Genomic DNA, 18,610 nt, shown 5'->3' on the forward strand with positions numbered 1-18,610 from the left:
GATACCGGAGTAGTATGGCCATTTCCTTCTCCAGCTCATTTTATAGATGAGGAAATTGAGGCAAACAGGGTTAAGTTATTTGGCCAAGATCACACAACTGGTAAGTGTCTGAGGCCAGATTTGAACTCAAGATGAGTCTTTCCAATTCCAGGCTCTGATTCTATCCACTATGCCACCCAGCATCTCAACTCTTGCCTGAGACTGGATTTGTGATTCGAACTTAGTTCTTCCTAATTCTAGGCACAATGCTCTATTCACTGAGTCACCTAGCTTTTAATAATAGGTAAGATTCAAACACATACTGGGAGTGGGATTTTAGGTGGAGGGCTATTGGCTTTTAAGGGCTGAAAGAATCCAGAGAAGAGTTAATATTAAAAGTAAATTAGAAGTAGAAAATAATCTCTAGGCCATAACTTTATCTAGCTCACTGCCTGCTCAGCTTCTTGTGTTTGAGAGAGTTTAAATTGTCTGAGAGGTCAAGGATTGTTCTGTAAGCCTGCTTCATCACATAACAGCTGACTGGTTGTGTTTTTCTATCTCTCTATTTGCCAAAATATTAATCTTATGCTGCAGCGTATCATTTTCCAAGTGGGTGCCCTGAAATGCCTGCTGTTCCTATGGTGGTAGTGGACAGCTACAGTATTGATCACTGCCCATGAAGTGAGTGACAAGACAGCTTAATCCAATGATTCTGAAACTGAGGTCTGAGTCCTAAATAACCTTTGGAGCCAGCTGCTGAAGAGCCGTGTGATGCTTCTGGTTGAACACAATTAAGATATTGCTGAGGGGGGGAGGGTTCTCATAGATGAGCATAGTTTCCTATAGTTTGAGCTAGTTTCAAAGGTGAGAAGAACCGTGGAAGACAAAACACTTGAAAAGTCTCTACCAATTAAACTTAGCCTCATTAAAAAAAAAAAAAAAAAAAAAAAAAAGCCCTACTTAAATTTTGTGATCTAACAAAGCACTTATATTCAGCAGTGTTAATGATGATAGAGGATTATCACTTTTCATGGGAAAGGTGAGATGGAAAAAACAAATGGCACCCAGTAACTCATGAACAAATATAATTCTCCTTTGTTCCATGGATTCCATTCTGGCTTTGTGTATCTTATGTAATTCCTTGACCTAATATTACCTGACAAGTTGTTTTATGCTACTGGTCTGAGACTCCATATTTCATGCTGTATGGGCTAAATTCTGGCCAAAAACTGGGGCTTGGATTTAATGAAACCCTATTCTGCTCCCTTTTACTTCAATAGTGGATAAACATTTATTAAGCACCTACAATATGCCAGACAGGGGAGTTAAGTGGTACAGTAGTTAAGAGTACCAAACCTGAAGTTAGGAAGGACTCATCTTTCTGAGTTCAAACATAGCTTCAGATACTTCTTCTGGGTCACTTACTGTGACCATGGGCAAATCACTTAAAAAATGCTTTGTTTTTCTCATCTATAAAATGAACTAGAGAAGGAAATGGCAAACCACCACCTTTTGAGGGTTTTATCTTTGCTAAGAAAACTCTCAAAAGGTGGTCATGAAGAATTGGACACAACTGAAGTGATTGAATAACAAATACTATTTATTATATAAAATTCTTATATCCATTTTCCACAGCTTTCGTCACTCTGCTCCCTCTCTTCTCTTTCCTCTCCTCCCTCCCACCCTCCATAGCTGGTCTCCTATCAGGATAAATCCTCCTAACTATTCCTTGCTCCATCATGGATGGGTCATGCAGGATGGTAATGATATAATTGTGACTCCAGTTGCACGGGCAAAATTTTCCTAACTGCTCTGCTTCTTCCAGCTAACAAACTCCTTACATACTGTCCCTCATGGCCCTGGCAGGCATCCCTCAGCAGGAGTGCTGCGAACTATAGGGCAGAGACTGGTAAATAAACACCATCCCTGTTCTTCTCTTTTCATAGGCGTATAGTTCTAGGCTAGAAAGGATTTCTGAAGCCAATAGTCTCATCTCTTTCGTTTTATTTATTTTTTAATTAAATTTTTCCCAATTAACCATTTGTCTTCTCTCATTCCTTCTTCCTTGCTCCTCATGGGGGTGGAGGTGGGGGGGAGAGAAATCAAATCAAAACAAGATAAAAACCAAAAAGAAAAAAAAAGCAGAACCCAAACCCTTGAAATTACTTTATATTTAAACAAAACAAATTCTCACATGGTCCATTTCAAAAAATGTTTGTCTTATTCTTCATATCTGACCTCTATCAGAAGGTGGGTTTCTGTGCCCTGGAATAGTTGGCCATTGCACTGATAGAGAGTGTTTAATTCTTTCAGAGTTATTAAGTTTTATAGTGTTGTTTTGGTATAAATTGTTCTCAACTTCATTTTACAGATGAAGAAACTGAAGCCTAGGGAAGCCTCAGGTCACTTAGGTAAAAATCATCAGGGCTAAGATTTGAACTCAGAGTCCATTTTATTGCTTCCATACAGGGGAAGATGAATTGGCATGGAAGGGATGGTACTGCACCAAAGATCTTTACATTGTCTTTCTTGCCAAATTCCCCTTAAATGTTTAACTCTAAAGTCTTGACTCTGATAGTAAGTCTCCTTCCCTTCTCCTTCCATGCTCTCCTCTCACCAAAGATACTAATTTTGAAGCAAAATTAAAGAAATTAACCATCTCAAACAGCAATTTTATCCTGAAAAGTGATTAAAGAGATAGGTTTTAGCAGATCAAGCTGATGAAATTATAGATGTAGAGTGAAGGAAAATCCATTAAAAAGTTAATAGGTTTTTTAAAATAAAGAAATCAACTTAAAGAGGAAGAGAAACATGAGTTTCATAGAGTAAATTTATCTGCATATTACTCTTTGAATAATTCTAGAAATCTCATTCTTTGATATGTTTGATATATTTCTCTTTTGGCTTGGCCTGGCTTTTTTAAATTAATAAAAATGACTAAGGAGACTCTCAGTTTAGTTACAAAAAACCAGAGCAAGGTAGGTGGAGCTAGCAGAAGGATTCATTCCCTTAAAGAAGTCCCTTGGCCTTTCATTACTCAAAAATAGTCAGGTCTCTGGAGACAAGAAAGGTCCCTGGTATTGTTGATGCTAGAGATTTTTCCTGAGTCTATGGATTTATTCCACTCTTGAGGTCACTTAATTTTGGCTACATATAGAATGAGTTGGGGGAATTGATAGTAGAAATTTTTCCCACCGTCCATATGGCACAATCTTTAACCAGGCTGGCTAATAAAATATCCTTAAATAAAACAAGAAAACTTGAGAATAAGACAGAATAAGGCAAAGAAAAGCAATCCGGGAGTATGTGGGAATGCTATGTGAAAGGTTATGGGAATCAGAGAAGCAACATAATGGATTGAGAACTGGCTGTGGATTTAGCTACATGAACTTGGGCAGGTCATTTAACCTCAAAGTTGCCTCCTGGAAATTCTCAAAAAACTCTTGAATTGCACAACAAGTGGAGAGCTACATTGGCAAAAGAGAGTTTCATTAGGAGACCCCAATATCATAACAGTTTCTGATCAAAATAAACAAAAAGAAAAAAAGGTTATGAAAATAGCTATAAATATGGACAGGATTAGAAAGAAATAAGCATAGGAAGTTTAAAGCCAGGAATTATAAGAGTAGTTACTCCAAGGACAGGGACAGAAAAAATTTTTATACGTTATCTGCAATAGGGAACATCCCTGATATTATATAACAACATTCATAGGACCCCTCTTTATCTTGGCAAAAGATTATAAACAAAGCAGGTACCCCATTGATTAAGGAATGTTTCCAGGACTGAGCCTTCAATGGCCAGTCCCCTTTTACATAATAAGAGATAATAGCATCGAAAATCACTGAAGCTATCATACCAAATTGCAAGGAACAATCTCCATCCTTGAGAAATAATTATGAAACATACTTCTCTCCTTTAGGATGAGAGTTGAAGCTTAGAAGAAATAGAATGTAGTTTTAATGAAGTCACTTTGGCACTTCTGGGTTATGTGAGCAATAAGTGAAGAACTAGACATTTTCTTTGATTCATATGATCTCTCAAAACTCTCCAAAACTGAAATTATTCATCAAAAATAAAGCAATGTTAGCTGTTTTCTTGTCTGGGACACCTTGAATTCAAAAGATTAGAAAAACAAATAGACCAAATTCAGGAGCTGATTGATGATCATTGGCTCTGTGCCCACCAGCACCCTTCACTCACCTGCCATGCTGCCAGCAGTGAACATGGCCATATCCCTTCAGGAGCAAAAGCTTGTTGCAACCCCATAGTACTAGCACTACAGAATTATAGATTGCCAATGCTGAGCTAGAGAACTGAAGAACAGAGGAAGGATAGGACACTGAGTCTCTGAGAGGCTCTGCAGCACTCCACTCCACCAAGCCTAAGAGAAAGAACATAGCATCCAGCTGGGGCTAGTCTTAACCACACAAAAGTAAATTGGTCAGAGACCTAGACTGGCAAACCATCTATTCCTTAGTAGAAAGGAGATAAAGATGCTTTAAAATCTAGCCCTCAGGGAAATTACCTCAGAGGGAATAGGGTCAAAAAGTGAATATGGGAAAATTAAGGAGGGGGGGAAACCAAAATTACCAAAGACCTCAGGAAGAAGAAAATTCAAAAACCTTGAATACAAGTAGATAAACCAACAGGAAAAACATTAATAGAAGAAGGAAATATAGTCTTCAGATCTAGTAAACAAGTTCAGGCATCTATTAACAAATACTACAAGACAAAGAAAAATCCTCCAACATTTGATGAGATAAATGGACCTCATGGAATGTGAGAACACAGAACCACAATATGCTATTACTTGAGTATGAGAGAAATTATCTTATTATTATATTAATAATCGTTAGATTGGGACTCAGACTTTTCTATTTCTTTATTGAGGCCCAGTTCCTGTGGAATGTCAGTCTCTGAAGAACATACCTGATTGAGATTACCCCTAACCTTTGGGGAACATGCTCTTGGATCTTGGGCCAGGTTCCATCCAAATAGGACAGCTTAATTCTGTTCAGAGCATAACCAAAATCCATTTTAGAGGAGCTAATTCTGAGAAAAAAAGAGTTCCGTCCTTATACTTTTCCATTAGAGTTTAGAATGAATCCAGCTTGTGACAGAGAAAACCAACCAGAGTAATCTGGATGGAGATGGATTCCCCTGTACAGATTACAGGGGTGGTTGAGTCTCATGATGAAGCCATGTTCTTGGCAGCAGGAGCTAGAGACTTCTAGCCTGCCTCTTTATTAAATGCCCACGAATCAGGATTGATTTTCATTTGTTAAGAAAATTCCTTTTCAAGGATTATTTAAAGCTATATTTTTTGTCAACTGATGTCCATCAGTTTATTGATTATTAGCTAACCTCTAGTCAATAAATTGATTATTAATTATCCACTAACTGTCTTTTGAGGTTTTTCATTTGTCACAAGTGGTTCAAAAGAAATGAAAATTATGAGAATAGAATTTATGATCTCCATGGCAAAAATAATGGACAGAATAGAAAAACCAGAATCTGCAATGGCAAATCTTGCCAAAGAATCAAAAGAAAGAACAACAGATTGAGAATGCAAATATACAGAAATGAAGGACAATCTAAAAAAAAAAAAAAGAAAAGAAAAGCAAAAAAAAAAAAACATTAAAAGAAAATATGCTCACTGTGTAAGCAAAGTAATCACAAAGCAGAATGCTTATAGGCAACCTAAAAATCATAGGTCTCCCAGAAGAACATAACAGAACAAAAAAACCTTAGCACCATAATGCAGCAAATAAAAAAAAGAGAATTGTCCAGGACTTCTGAACACAGAGAATAGAGCACTAATTGGAAGAATTTATAGATCAACTCCCGGGGGGAAAAAAAAACCAAAACAAGGCTGTAAACTCACTAATTCAATTCAGAAACAAGTTTAATAAATTATCAAGGAAATGATCCTCAAATACCAAGGAAAGGAAATTTTAAAAACTTGTGACATGTGGTACAATGGAAAAAGAGAATCCATGAGGCAAACTCTATAAGACAATGGCAGAAAATGACTAAGGGGAGAACTTTGATGACTTTCTTGGAAGCTTTGATTCATGAGGAATACAGAGAAGAGATACTGGATCATTAGAAGAGAGGGATCATGAATCAGAAAATGAGAGTTTAGAATAAATAGAGGATGGATAAAAAAAAAAAGAAAAGAAAATACATATAAGCATATGCTGAGTTATTTTATATCTTCCTAATTGAAAATATGAAGAATTCCTTTCCTTGTATAGTAAGTTATTAACCTTTATATATTATGATGATTAATGATCATTAATGTATTTTTAAAATCATCTTTAGAATTTTTCATTACTAAGTTTTGAATACTGAAATAAGGAACTGAATCAAATAATGATAAACTCTGTTAAATATTTTTATTTATTAATCCAGCAGTGCCATTACTGGGTCTGTGTCCCATATCATAAAGGAGGGGAAAGGACCCTATGTGTAAAAAGTGAGAGAAATCCTTTTTGGAAGAGGATGAAAAAATGAAATTAAAAAAAACTAATGAACAGATTAGTTGAAGGAAAGGAAAGAAGAGAACCAGGGGAGTCTTAAAAAATCTTAACTTAAAAAAGATGAACTGAAAAAGTAAGTGAAGAACACTATAAAAATAGTAATTGATTCTGAGAACACAAGCAAAAGTTAAAAAAAATAACTGAAGGAAAATAGTTTATCTTTATAGCAGAAGGGGGGGATTATAACTTTTTTAAAAAACATCCCTATATTAGAGACAGATGGAGGAAAAAATAATTCTAACTCTCATAACTTTAAATGTGAGTGAATGAAACAATCAAATAAAATGAAAAAGAGTGACAGATTGGATAAGAAAGCAAAAACCCTACAATCTGTTGCTTACAAGAAACACTTTTTAAAAACAAAGATGTATACAAAATAAAACTTCGGAGATGGAAAATAATTTGCTATTCATCAAATGAATGTGAAAAAGCAGGAGTAGCATTTATGCACAAAGCAAAAACAAACATTCAAAAAAAAAAAAAAAAAGAAAAGAAAAAACTGTATTATCCTAAATGGAACCATAGACAACAAATATCAGTAACAAAGCTTTAGCATCCAGATTCATAAGGGAGGCCTGATATAACACAACAGTGACAAGATATTTCAAAATCCTCTCAGCTTTGGATAAGTTTAATAGAAAAATAGGCAAAAAGGAGTAAATGGAAATCAACAAATTCCTGAAGAAATTAGTATTAAAAGTGTTAAAAGACTTACAGTGTCTTGCATCAACATTATCAAAACATCAAAAGAATGTGTATGTTTGTTAGTATTAATGAGGTTAGTGGTGGTCAGAGAGTGGTTAAAAGCCCCTTATGGTCGGCGCAGAGGTTCTTCATGAAAAATTCATGAAACCCAAATTATTAATTGGCAAAAATGAAATTTTTTTGTGAATAAAAAACCAGTTTTGTTAAAACTGACTTCTTTAGTAGCAAAGTCCTATTAGGGAAATGGAGGCTGACACTGAGAAGAGAATGCTTTCTCAGTGGGCAGGGTCCTAGCAGCTGCTTTTGACCTCCTGCAAAGAGTGAGTTTAGAAACTGCCCTTTAAAAGGAGTCTTGAGGCTTCAGGCTTAAAAGGAAGCCAAGTTCCCAGGCCTAGATGCTTATCAGTATCTAGTCCAGATCTCCAATTGGAATTAACAACACTTCAAAGGGGTGCTTTTTGATCAGGATTACTAATTGAATCAAAGGGTCTGGCATCCCAAAATATAACTTATCTGGGGGAGATTTCAAAAGGGATCACAGATCAAAAGGGAACACAGTTTCAGAGTGATAATTTTAAAGGGAACATAGTTTCAGCGTGATAATCTTAAAGGGAACACAGTTTCAGAGTGATAATCTTAAAGGGAACACAGTTTTCAGTAAAGGGAACAGTTTCCCTTCCCTTGTATCCCCCCCACCCTCAAGCAGTTATCACCCAAATTCATTTGGGGGGAAAAGGACAAAGATCTCAAACTTCATGTAGCTACTTCAAGCTGACAAGGGTCGTAGAGATACTGTGGGATTCCAGCCAAGAGGGAAGGTGTGAGATCTGAAAACAGCAGTAGGGTATCTAAGGGGTGTTGTGTGTCCCAATCAGTAGTCCCATGATCTGCAGGCTGGAGGGAAGTTGAAAATTAGGAGTTTGAAGCCTAGAGAAAACAGATCTCAGGAGCAAATTAAAAGTGGGGTGTCATCCAGAATTGGATGGATGTTTGGGAATGGGGCTATTTGCAGAAAATGCATAGGTCCCATCTGTGGGCTGCTTTAAGAATGCTGATAGCCCATCCCAATATGCTGAACAAGCCCCACTGCCCACAGAGCTCCCTAGCTGAAAGTAATTAAGGAGGTAATTACAGGCAGGAGCATAGAATGCTATTCAAGAAAATTAGGAAAGAAAATGCTAGGAACAAAAAGTTCTCCTCTTTGGAGTGAGAAAAGTTAGGTAGGAGAGTGAGAGAAAGGACACAGACAACTTCATTCTACTTCCTCTAGAGTGCTCCTAAGAAGTAAAAGCTAGGCTGTTTATCTCTCTGTCAGGAGCGGAGGTAGGCTTAGCAAGTGCCCTGAGGTAGCAAAAAGCAGTTTGGAATCCCCTTTCTTTCCAGACAGCCCTGTGAGCATGCTAAATATAAAAAGCATATTTGGAGTCAGTAAGTGTTCACTCTCATTCCCTCCCCCAGTTCCAGAGCTCTGGTAAAGGCAGAGGTCCCAAGAGGCAATGGTTTAGCCTTCAGGCTCCAGTGAGAGTCACCACAGAATATATCCTGCCTTTCTATCCCCATTTTCAGGGAGCAAGGTGGCAGGGTCAAGGGTGTGACACATCCAGAAAATCAGCTCAGGTAGGAGATCCTGATATCTAGTAGGTCTCCCACCAAGCCAATCCTTTGGCTTCTAAAATGCTCTGGACCCGGTGGGGAGTTAAAAAGTTAAAATCTTTAATGGCTGTCCCAAAGTTATTTGTGAGGCTTCTTCAATAAAAGGGCTGTGGCAGTCACTGAACTAAGTCAGGATGGCCAAGCCAGGGAAACTGAGTCCAGTTTTAAAATGTATGGGATAAGCATGCTTTCTAAAAGGGCTAGCAGCTCTGACTCCTTTAAGAGATAGACAAGGGGTCTGGAATGAGCGTGGCCCTGCTTGTCTGGACTGCAGGTAAACTTCTCAAGATCTCTTAACTTAGTGTAACTAAAAGTTCGTGGGTGAAAAATTTTTCTGGAGATCTGAGAAGAGAAGATTGAGTCCCTAATCTCACCATTAAATAGTACCCCAATAAGGGAATAGGATAGGAGCATTTAAAGGACAAATTAACAAGCTGGCAAGGCAGAGGAGAGGTCTTGAGACAGTTCTTGAGCCTCCCTACTGTCCCCACTCTATGGGGAAAGGGGAGGAAAGACCAGAGTTGCAGATTTTTTTTTTCTTTTTTTACCGGCTGTTGATGTCGTGTTGGAATGGGAGGGAGGGGGAGCTCAATCAATCTCCAAACTTCTACCAGAGGATAGGATATTGGGGAGACAGCTCAACCCCTGTGGGCAATCTCTGTAGTTCCCAGAATAGCAGTTAAGAGTGGAGACATTTCTCCAAATCTTGCTCTAATTTCGTGACCTCTCTCCTTGCCTAAAGTCTGATTCCTGTCATTAAAGACTCCAACTCCAAAGCTGTTTGTAACATTGAAGTGGGAGAAACTTGAGGATTCAAAATTGGCTTCTCCAGTTTCCTCTGTTTATCTTCCAAGGACAGATCAAGGAAGGTGTTGGCGTTGGACCCCTCAAAAAGTTGGGTGAGGTTCCCAGAATAGCCAGGTTTTTCCTCAGTCTGGGAGGGATTCAGCTTTGAAAGAGGCACTTCTGCGCTGAGTGTCTCAGCCATTTCTGCCCAAGGGAAGAGGTTAAAATCAGCATCCTGGGAAAAGCTAGAAGTACCAGGATTTAGTTCAGGTGAGAGAAAAGGGGATTTAGGAGTGCATTGAGATGCAAAGGAAGGCTCCTTTGTCTATGGAGCTGCTGGATGGAGGGAGTCTGATTACCGTCCAGCAAATTTCAGTTTTCCAATTTTGAGCTTTTTCAAGCCGAATTGATCTCTGCTTAAGGAAGGATTTTTAGAAGCAGGGGTGTTTTGTCTCATTTTTGCCAGGAAAAAACCCTTAGGTTCCCCAATTCTATAGCTCCTTGTTCATCTCTAGAAATGAAGATGACAAAATGCTCCCTGACTAAGGGAGAATTGTCAGAGAATGTAGGAATTTGCATTTCAAATGTCCCTGAGAGAATTCTGCTTGAGTCTAGGACCCCAACGACTCAAACCTTCCCAGGTGTTTGAGTGTCTAACTATAGAATAGACAAAAAAGGTTGTTGGTTTGTTTGTTTTACCTTGTCCAGGTTTTCGGGGATTTCCCGGTTGTCACAGAATGATGAGGTTAGTGGTGGTCAGAAAGTTGTTAAAATCCCCTTTTGGTCAGCACAGAGGTTCTTCATGAAAGAATTCATGAAAGGCAAATTATTAATTGGCAAAAATGAAAGTTTATTGTGAATAGGAAACCAGTTTTGTTAAGAGACTGACTTCTTTAGTAGTCCATTTAGAGATGGAGGCTGACACTGAGAAGAGAATGCCTTCTCAGTGGGCAGGGTCCTAGCAGCTGCTTTGGACCTCCTGCAAAGAGTGAGTTTAGAAACTGTCCTTTAAGAGGAGTCTTGCGGCTTCAGGCTGAAAAGAAGCCAAGTTCCCAGGGATGCTTATCAGTATCTGGCCCAGATCGCCTATTGGAATTAACAACACTTCAAAGGGGTGCTTTTTGACCAGGATTTCTAATTGAATCAAAGGGCCTGGCATCCCCAAAAGATAACTTATCTGGGGGGAGACTCCAAAAGGGATCACAGATCAAAAGGGAACACAGTTTAAGAATGATAATCTTAAAGGGAACACAGTTTTCAGTAAAGGGAACAGTTTCCCTCCCCCTTCAGTATCATATGAACTTTTACAACAAATTGGCCAAGCACAGGGATATTTTTTAAATGCAAAAAAGGTATAAATAGTTAATACAACCTTTATAGACAATAGCACAATAAAAATGTAATTGATTCAAGGACTTCAAACAAAAGCTACAAACCCAAATAGAGATTTAATAATGAAATTCTAAATAATGAATGGATCAAAGAGCAACTCATGAAACAACTAATAACTATAAATTAAAATGTTCCACTTCATCTTTTTGAGTGTTCTGATGCTCTAAAGTTTGTTTACAGTCATTTAAAACAACAACAACTATTATTATTATTATTATTATCATTATTTGCTAGAAACATTCTATTCTCATTTCCTTGGTCAGATGTTCCCTTCTTACCTTCTTCAAATCAAGACTCCTTAATTTTACGTTGTTAATCTCTCACGGTCTTTAGATTGAAAATTTCCCCTTTCCACTTGTCTAGATCTGTTTCTTTTACCCTTTTTGCTTGCAACTCCTCCCTTATACCCCCCAACCCATTTCATGATTTTGTCCATAATTGTTTTCTTCATGAAAAGGCAAGACTTTTAAAGGAAAAGTGCCTCTTTCTAGCATGTGAACATTAATGTATCACTTAGTCTTTTTTTGTTACATGAATTTTTTGTTTAATTAATTAGAATATCAAATGCTTGCCCATTAGTTTTCCTAAGTAAGAATTATGGAAATTCCTCTCATTGAACATTAGAGTCATTATTTAAAGGAATTTGCAGTGGTTTGGTGGGGAGAGAGATTGGGAGAATACCTGCCTTTACTCTGACATCTTGGCTCTGTCTCCACTAACTAAATTAAAATCATGAAACATTACACCAAAATTTCTGGGATGCTAAATGAAGTAAACAGAAGAAAATAATGTACATATCAACTATAATAATGTAAATGGAAAGAAAACCCACATACAAAAAAAATCAAAAGTTAAAAAAAACCAAAATAATAAAAAGATCAAACATACTCAAAAAGAGACATGAGAGGACACTCACAATCTATACTTTTGTGGAGGTGGGAGGGCCACAGGTGTTATACAATACACATGTTTTTGGACTTTCTCAGTGTACTGATCAACTGTGTAGATTGTTTCCTTTTTTAAAAAGATGTGGAATGGCTCTCTGGAAGAAGAAAGGAAACTCGGGATAACTAAGATGATGTAAGAAACAAGATATCAAAATAAAAACTTAAATAAGTGCAGTCATTGTATTGATTGGCTTTGCTAAAGTGTTTTCTTTTTGTTACAAGAGGTTCAATGTATAGGTATGCATGATGGAGCAAAGGATAAAAGATTGTTGTGTAAAAACAAAAGTCAAATAAAACCTTTTGGAAAAAAACTGAAACTAATAATTGGGAGTTTGAATGTTAATTCTAGGTCTAATCTTGCTGCCTACAACTATTGGCTTCCCAACTATTATAGGCTCTACATTTAGATTCCTGCTGGTTCTCATGGTTCTCTCCAGTTCTGTAGTTCACACATTTTACTAAACAAGATGGGGGTGAGTCTCTAGGATTGTCTAATTTTCCTATGCCATATCACATGACTAGTTAGAGGGCTATGTGACCTAGGCAAGTCACTTACTCCTGATTGCCTTGTTTCTCTTCTTGCCCCCCCCCCAAAAAAAACCTCATTATAATAAAAGTTTGTTCAGTTGAATTTAATTATATTCTAAAAACTCATTTCCCCCTTAAAAACTCATTTCCTCTGAGCCCCCACCCAATAAATTCCTCTTTTTTTGTTCCCCTATTTGTTAACTGTGAATTTATTCTTTTAACTTATCCAGGCCTAAAAATCTTAGTGTCACCTAATATTCTCTCACATCCATTTAATGATCAAATCTTCCAACATGTCTCTTTTCCTTTTGTCTCTCCTTTCCCATTTTTACCATTATCACTCTAATTCAAATCTTTACTATCTATTTTCTGTACTAATATTGCAAGAACCTCTTAATTATCTGTCCTTCCTCATGTCTCCTGATCTATCATTTTCTCAAAAATAGCAATAATCCAAGAAAGCAAGTGTGGAAAAAGCACTGAGTAAGGAGACATGGATTCTCATCCCATTTTGTAACTATATCACCTTAGCAGAAGTTGTTGTTCAGTTTTTCATTCATGTTCTATTCTTCATGAGCCCTTTTTTTTTTCTTTTCTTTTTTTTGGGGGAGGGCAAAGATTCTGGAGCATTTTACCATTTCCTTCTCTAGTTTGTTTTACACATAAGTAAACTGAGACAAGCAAGGTTAAGTGATTTGAATAGGGATCACACAGTATCTAAGACCAGATTTGAACTCAGGAATATGAGCCTTCATGATTCCAAGCCCAGAATTTTATCCATTACACGACCTAGCTGCCCTCTTTTCTATCATTGATGATGAGGTGGACATATGATGTCCCACTATTGAAGGTGACATTCTTAATTCTCCCACCCTTCTCTGAGTCAAACTGTTCCTCTCTAGGAACTCCTGGGTTCCACCTCTCATTTGTGATTTTCTCTTTAACTGCTTCCTTGGCTCTTTCCTTCTGGAAAGGCATTTTTTCTTTTTAAATAAGGATTTAGAAGGAACAGGAAGAAAAATGGAATATCCCTACCTCCCAATGCCAGCCAGTAGCAACCTCATTATCCCAGCTAAATTGACTAATTGCCTAGATAGAAAGATCTAACTATAAGTCACTCTATATTCTGAGAAAGTATTTTAAAAAATCAATAATTCTGTTTCTATTATGCTCTGAACCCCTCCCCCCCCAGTCAAAAATTTTCTGGCAAAATATACTATAGTGAAATCTATTTCTCTCTTCTCCATTATAGTTTCTTTCTACTGAATCTGATCAAGGACAAAGATAGATCAGCAACATGATAGTTAATCTTATTTATCATACTCAAAAGACTAAGTATGCAAAAAGGTAAACAAATGGAGAATTTCAGTTTACTGGCACACACCATCTCAAGGGATGAGGAGTAAAGAGGAGAAAGAAAATTACAATAGTCACTAGTTAGATCTGATGCTTGAGGGGTAGAGGAATCTCAGAAACTCAGCACCAATTCAGGCATAACTCTTGCTTAATTCGTTCACTTAATTCCCATCCTAGAGTCTGATACTAAGGACCACATTACTCTGCAGCTTCCTTTTGCCTATTAAAGGCTTCCTAGGTTTCTCTGAATCCATCCCTTTCATCATGTCTTATGGCACAATAATATTTCATTATTTATATATCACTATAATTTGTTCAGCAATTCCCTAATTAGTGGAAACTTCCTTGGATCCCATTTCTTTGCCACAATAATTTTTGTGCTACTATAACCATTTTTGTATATATGAAGACTTTCTCCTTGTCTTTTATGTATTTGGGGATATTTGCTCAGTAGTGATATCTTTGAATCAAAAAAATAGGTGCGGTTTAGCAATAATTCTACGGAATAGTTCCAAAGTGTTTCATATCCTTTAAACATTTAACTAATGAAATAGTCTTTAATTTTTTTTTTTTTTTGACATTCATCTGATATTTCCATTGTGTTGTTCAGAAATGGTGAGGGGTCATCATTTAATAAAAAAGCTGGAGAGATCTCTAGAAGCTGAGCAAAGTTTATTATACATTCTCTAGAGAAGGGCATCCCACCCTTTGAGCAGACAATGGAAGGGAGGAAGCACCTGTCAGGAGGCAGGATCAACACTTTTAATCCCTAACGCAAATACCCCCTCCCATCACTGACCCTCATCCTTATTGGCTGAGGATCTTACATTCTAAACTACCCAAGAAATTGAACTTGACCAATAAGTACATAGTTGCCCATATTTGACTGAAATAGGGAGACACTGATGTCATAGAGGTTATCAGGAAGGGGACTTAAGTATGCCCTTGACTCAATTTTCAAAGTCCTTCAGGCCTACTCAAACTCTGAAGTAGATGAAACTTTACTCGATTTTTACAACTGTCTTGAAAGATCTCACTTCATCTCATTCATCCATCAAGAGTATTTTCAATTAGCTTGACATTAGCTTGTGACAAGCTTTTATAAGTGGTCATCTACAGTAAACCACATTTTTGCTTTTATGCAATTGAAAGATATAGAGAATAATAATCAATTGCTCTTATTGTTTGTTAATTATAAAAAATTATTTGATTTGGTAGAACAAAACACTGCATTAAAGACTCTTCTCTAATAAGGTGACTCCCAGAATTATTCTTCAGAATTATTCAAGATTTCTCGAAAGATATAACAATAGAATCTTGTTGAAAAATCCTCCTACCACAGATATCAGGCAAGGAATAAAACAGAGAGATATGTGCTTGTCAGAGTTATTTATTCCACTGATGGAGAAGATCCAGATAGATTCCCTGGGGATGTTGAGGTCCTGTAGATGCTCCAGTTTATGGGATGATACCATATTAGTCACATTAAGCCTTGCAACCTTGAAGAACTCCTTAGAAGAGATCTGTACCTATTTCAAAAACTGTACTCTACCTATGTGCATAGGAAAAGTGTAGTTAAATTTTGCTTTTGATAAATATGGATCTTTGAAAAAGATAGAGGTAATGAGAGTGGCTTAAGGTTTCACAAGACCTCATTAATAAATCAGTATGGGTTTCACATGACAGATGAATTGCATCTGTACATAATAATGCACATATTTTATATACACACACATGTACTCTTTCTACTTAGCACTTATCTTACCTCAGCTCTCAGGAAAACTAGCCATTTTATGTTCTTAAAATATTACTTTGATAGTTCTTTGTTCCTTCCATTCTTGTTTCTCTTCCTCTTTACTTCCTCCTTTCCTTCTTTCCTTCCATCTTTCTTCCTCCCTCCCTCCCTTCTTTTCCTGTTTCCCTCTTTCTTCCTTTCTCTCTCCTTTCTTCCTTAATTTCTCCTTTGTTTCTTCCTTCCTCTTTCCCTCCATGCCATGAGATTGTGTTTTCTGTTGCTGTTTTATGCATACTTTTCCATTGACTTAAACTCCATTCCCCAACATTTTGCCTTTATAATAATACTGAGATCCACACTGTAGTAGAATGTGTTGTGGTGACATTTTAATGTATTATATTTGTTTCTTAACATGGCACCTAATACTGGGCTCTTCACAATAGACACTAATCCACATATTGTCTGACTTGTCACTGATAGCAGGTTGTAAGTCCAAAGATTCAGTTTAGAGATGTTCAAGATTCCCAGAATTTGAACTTCACTTATCTTGAGAGCACCACAGTGGACACACAATGACATTTCTGCTTTATTTCACTGATTACACTCAATGGGAAGATAACACGCTAAAAAGCACTCCTGGGGCCATGCCTACCCATGGTTTGTTTAAAATGCAAAATATGAAGTCTGTCATCAGAAAAGCAATATTCATTATGCAATTAATCTCTGCTGGTAAGGGCAAAGCCCTTCAAAGAAAAAGAACTGTGATGATTAATTTTAATAAATTTCATGGTGTGGTTCATCCTAAAGGCCTGCTCAGAGAAGAAAATTTACCAAGATTCTGCCTATACCACCTGAGGAAGATTATTTAAAGGAAGGAATTTATGTAGATTCATTCTGAAAGTCATATAAGACTTTACTTCATAAGATTCATGGGAGTCTAATCAAGTTAACTGGCATTTAGGAAGCATCACTATGTGCCAGTCATGATGCTAAAGCACTAAGGATATGAAGAAAGGCAAAAAGCAATCCCTTCTATGTGTGGATGGAGGGCAGGATCTGGGGTCAGGACAACCCAACTTCCTGAGTTCAAATCTGGCCTCAGACATTTACTAGCTGCATAACTCTGGGCAAATCACTTAACCCTTCACTTTCCTCATCTATAGAATGATCTGGAAAAGGAAATAGTAGACTATTCCAAAATCTTTGGTAAGAAAACGCCAGATGGGGGTCACTAAAAATCGGAAACAACTGAACAACAACAAGCTATCAAGGAACTTATAGTTGAATGGAGGAGATAATAGGCAAACAGGACAGAAACAGAATAAATTGGCGATAATCTCAAAGGGTAGCCACTAGCATTAAGTAGTTTTGGGAAGGGCTTCTAGTAGGTACTAGATTTTTAGATGAGACCTTAAGTAAAGGAATCCAAAAAAGGATGGGAAGCAATTGTCTATGATTCAAGGAAAATTTCCTTAAGTTATTTTCTGCTTTTGAGATGGCATGACTTAATGAATATCCTGGTAGATCTGATGAGGTTTAGATTTAGGGAACCCAAATGAAATTAGGGTTTCTGGTGGTCAGGGAGTTTAATAATAAAATCTAGTGGCAGGTTTGGGGTTCAGGGAATCAAAGGGAGAGGTTTGGCTTCCCTGCACCCCCCTGGGATTTGGCGCAAGGGTAGGGAGTTTTGGCAACTCCCTTCTGACGGTGCAGAGGTTCTCTGTAAAGGAATTTACAGACCCCAAAACCTAGATTGATAAAAGAGGTTTATTACGGGGATTGGAAGCATAAAATCTGGTTAGGGAAATAGGGGAGGGTAAAGAGAAGATGGCACTGGAAAAGAATATTATTCCAGCGGGCAGATCTATGGGAAATGGAGTTTTGCACTGAGAATGCAGTTCTCAGTGGACAGAAAGTCTTGGTGGCTGAGTAAGCCACTGAGGTCCATCTACAAAGGCCTTAGTTGATGGAAGCTCATTATATTTCTTGTCTTGGTGGAGATTGGGAAACCGGAGCAGATCATCAGAATGGGGGCTGGGACAACTGGAGGAGATCAGAACCAGTGGGGGCTGGGAGAGCCCAAGTTGACTCAGATCTGATGGGGGCTAGGACAAGCCCGGATCTCCTATTGGAATTCAAAGGGATGCTTTTGACCAGGATTTGTGACTCAAAGGCCCTGGCTTCCTGGACTGAAATGCCTCAGCCAGGAGGGGCTGGGAATCTGAAAGGAATCACAAATCAATAGGAAATACAATTTCTTAAAGGGACCACAACCCGCTTCAGATCTAAATAAGACCCGAGATCAAATCTTGCCTCTGCTATTTTTTAACCTGTCTGGTTTTAAGTTCTAATCTTCAGGAAGCTCTCCAAGATTTTATGGTACAAAGCTACAAGGGAGTTGTGGAGGGAATTCCCACCCTGGGGAAATCACAACTTCTTGATATAGCTGTCATGTAATCTCTGTCTGCCTCAGTTTCCTCAGATGTAAAGTGGGGATAATAATATCATCTACTTCCCAAGGCTGTTGTTACGTCTAAAGGAGATAATACATGTAAATTGCTTTATAAAGCTTAAGCTATAGACATGCTAGCTATTATTATTGGTGGTGACCCACTGCCTAGTGTAGCCTTCTCTCACCTAGCAGGCGATCCAAAGGACCCTGCGCATTATTTGTGTGGCCGCTGGCTCTATTTTCCAAGTCCTTTCCTCTCTGTGCCCTGTGTTCTGCCTGCTGTGGTTGCTAGGAGATGAGTGCTCTTGGTTCTCACGTGGGGCACAGTTTGGCTGGAAGTTGTTATTCCTGTGTGGGAGCAGCAGCCTACATGTGGGAAGTGGAGTTCATGTCATCACTTGGCTTTTTTTTGCCAAACTGCCTCTTGCTATCTCTTGTTGCTGCCTTCTCTTCTGGTCAGTCTTTCTCTTATTCAGGTCATCCTTACTCTTATCCAGAAATTTTAAAGACAAGGCTAGAAGCTCCTGGTCAT

The 18,610-nt window shown here is 37.8% G+C and overlaps 1 protein-coding gene across 2 annotated transcripts in view; it reads left to right on the plus strand.

Moving 5' to 3' along the window:
- Positions 1-18,610, plus strand: part of GALNT16 (polypeptide N-acetylgalactosaminyltransferase 16) — a 109,049-nt gene that overhangs the window by 17,209 nt on the left and 73,230 nt on the right. The window lies entirely within an intron of this gene.

The sequence above is a fragment of the Sarcophilus harrisii genome, chromosome 2 (assembly GCF_902635505.1).
Source record: "Sarcophilus harrisii chromosome 2, mSarHar1.11, whole genome shotgun sequence".
Taxonomy (NCBI): Eukaryota; Metazoa; Chordata; class Mammalia; order Dasyuromorphia; family Dasyuridae; genus Sarcophilus; species Sarcophilus harrisii.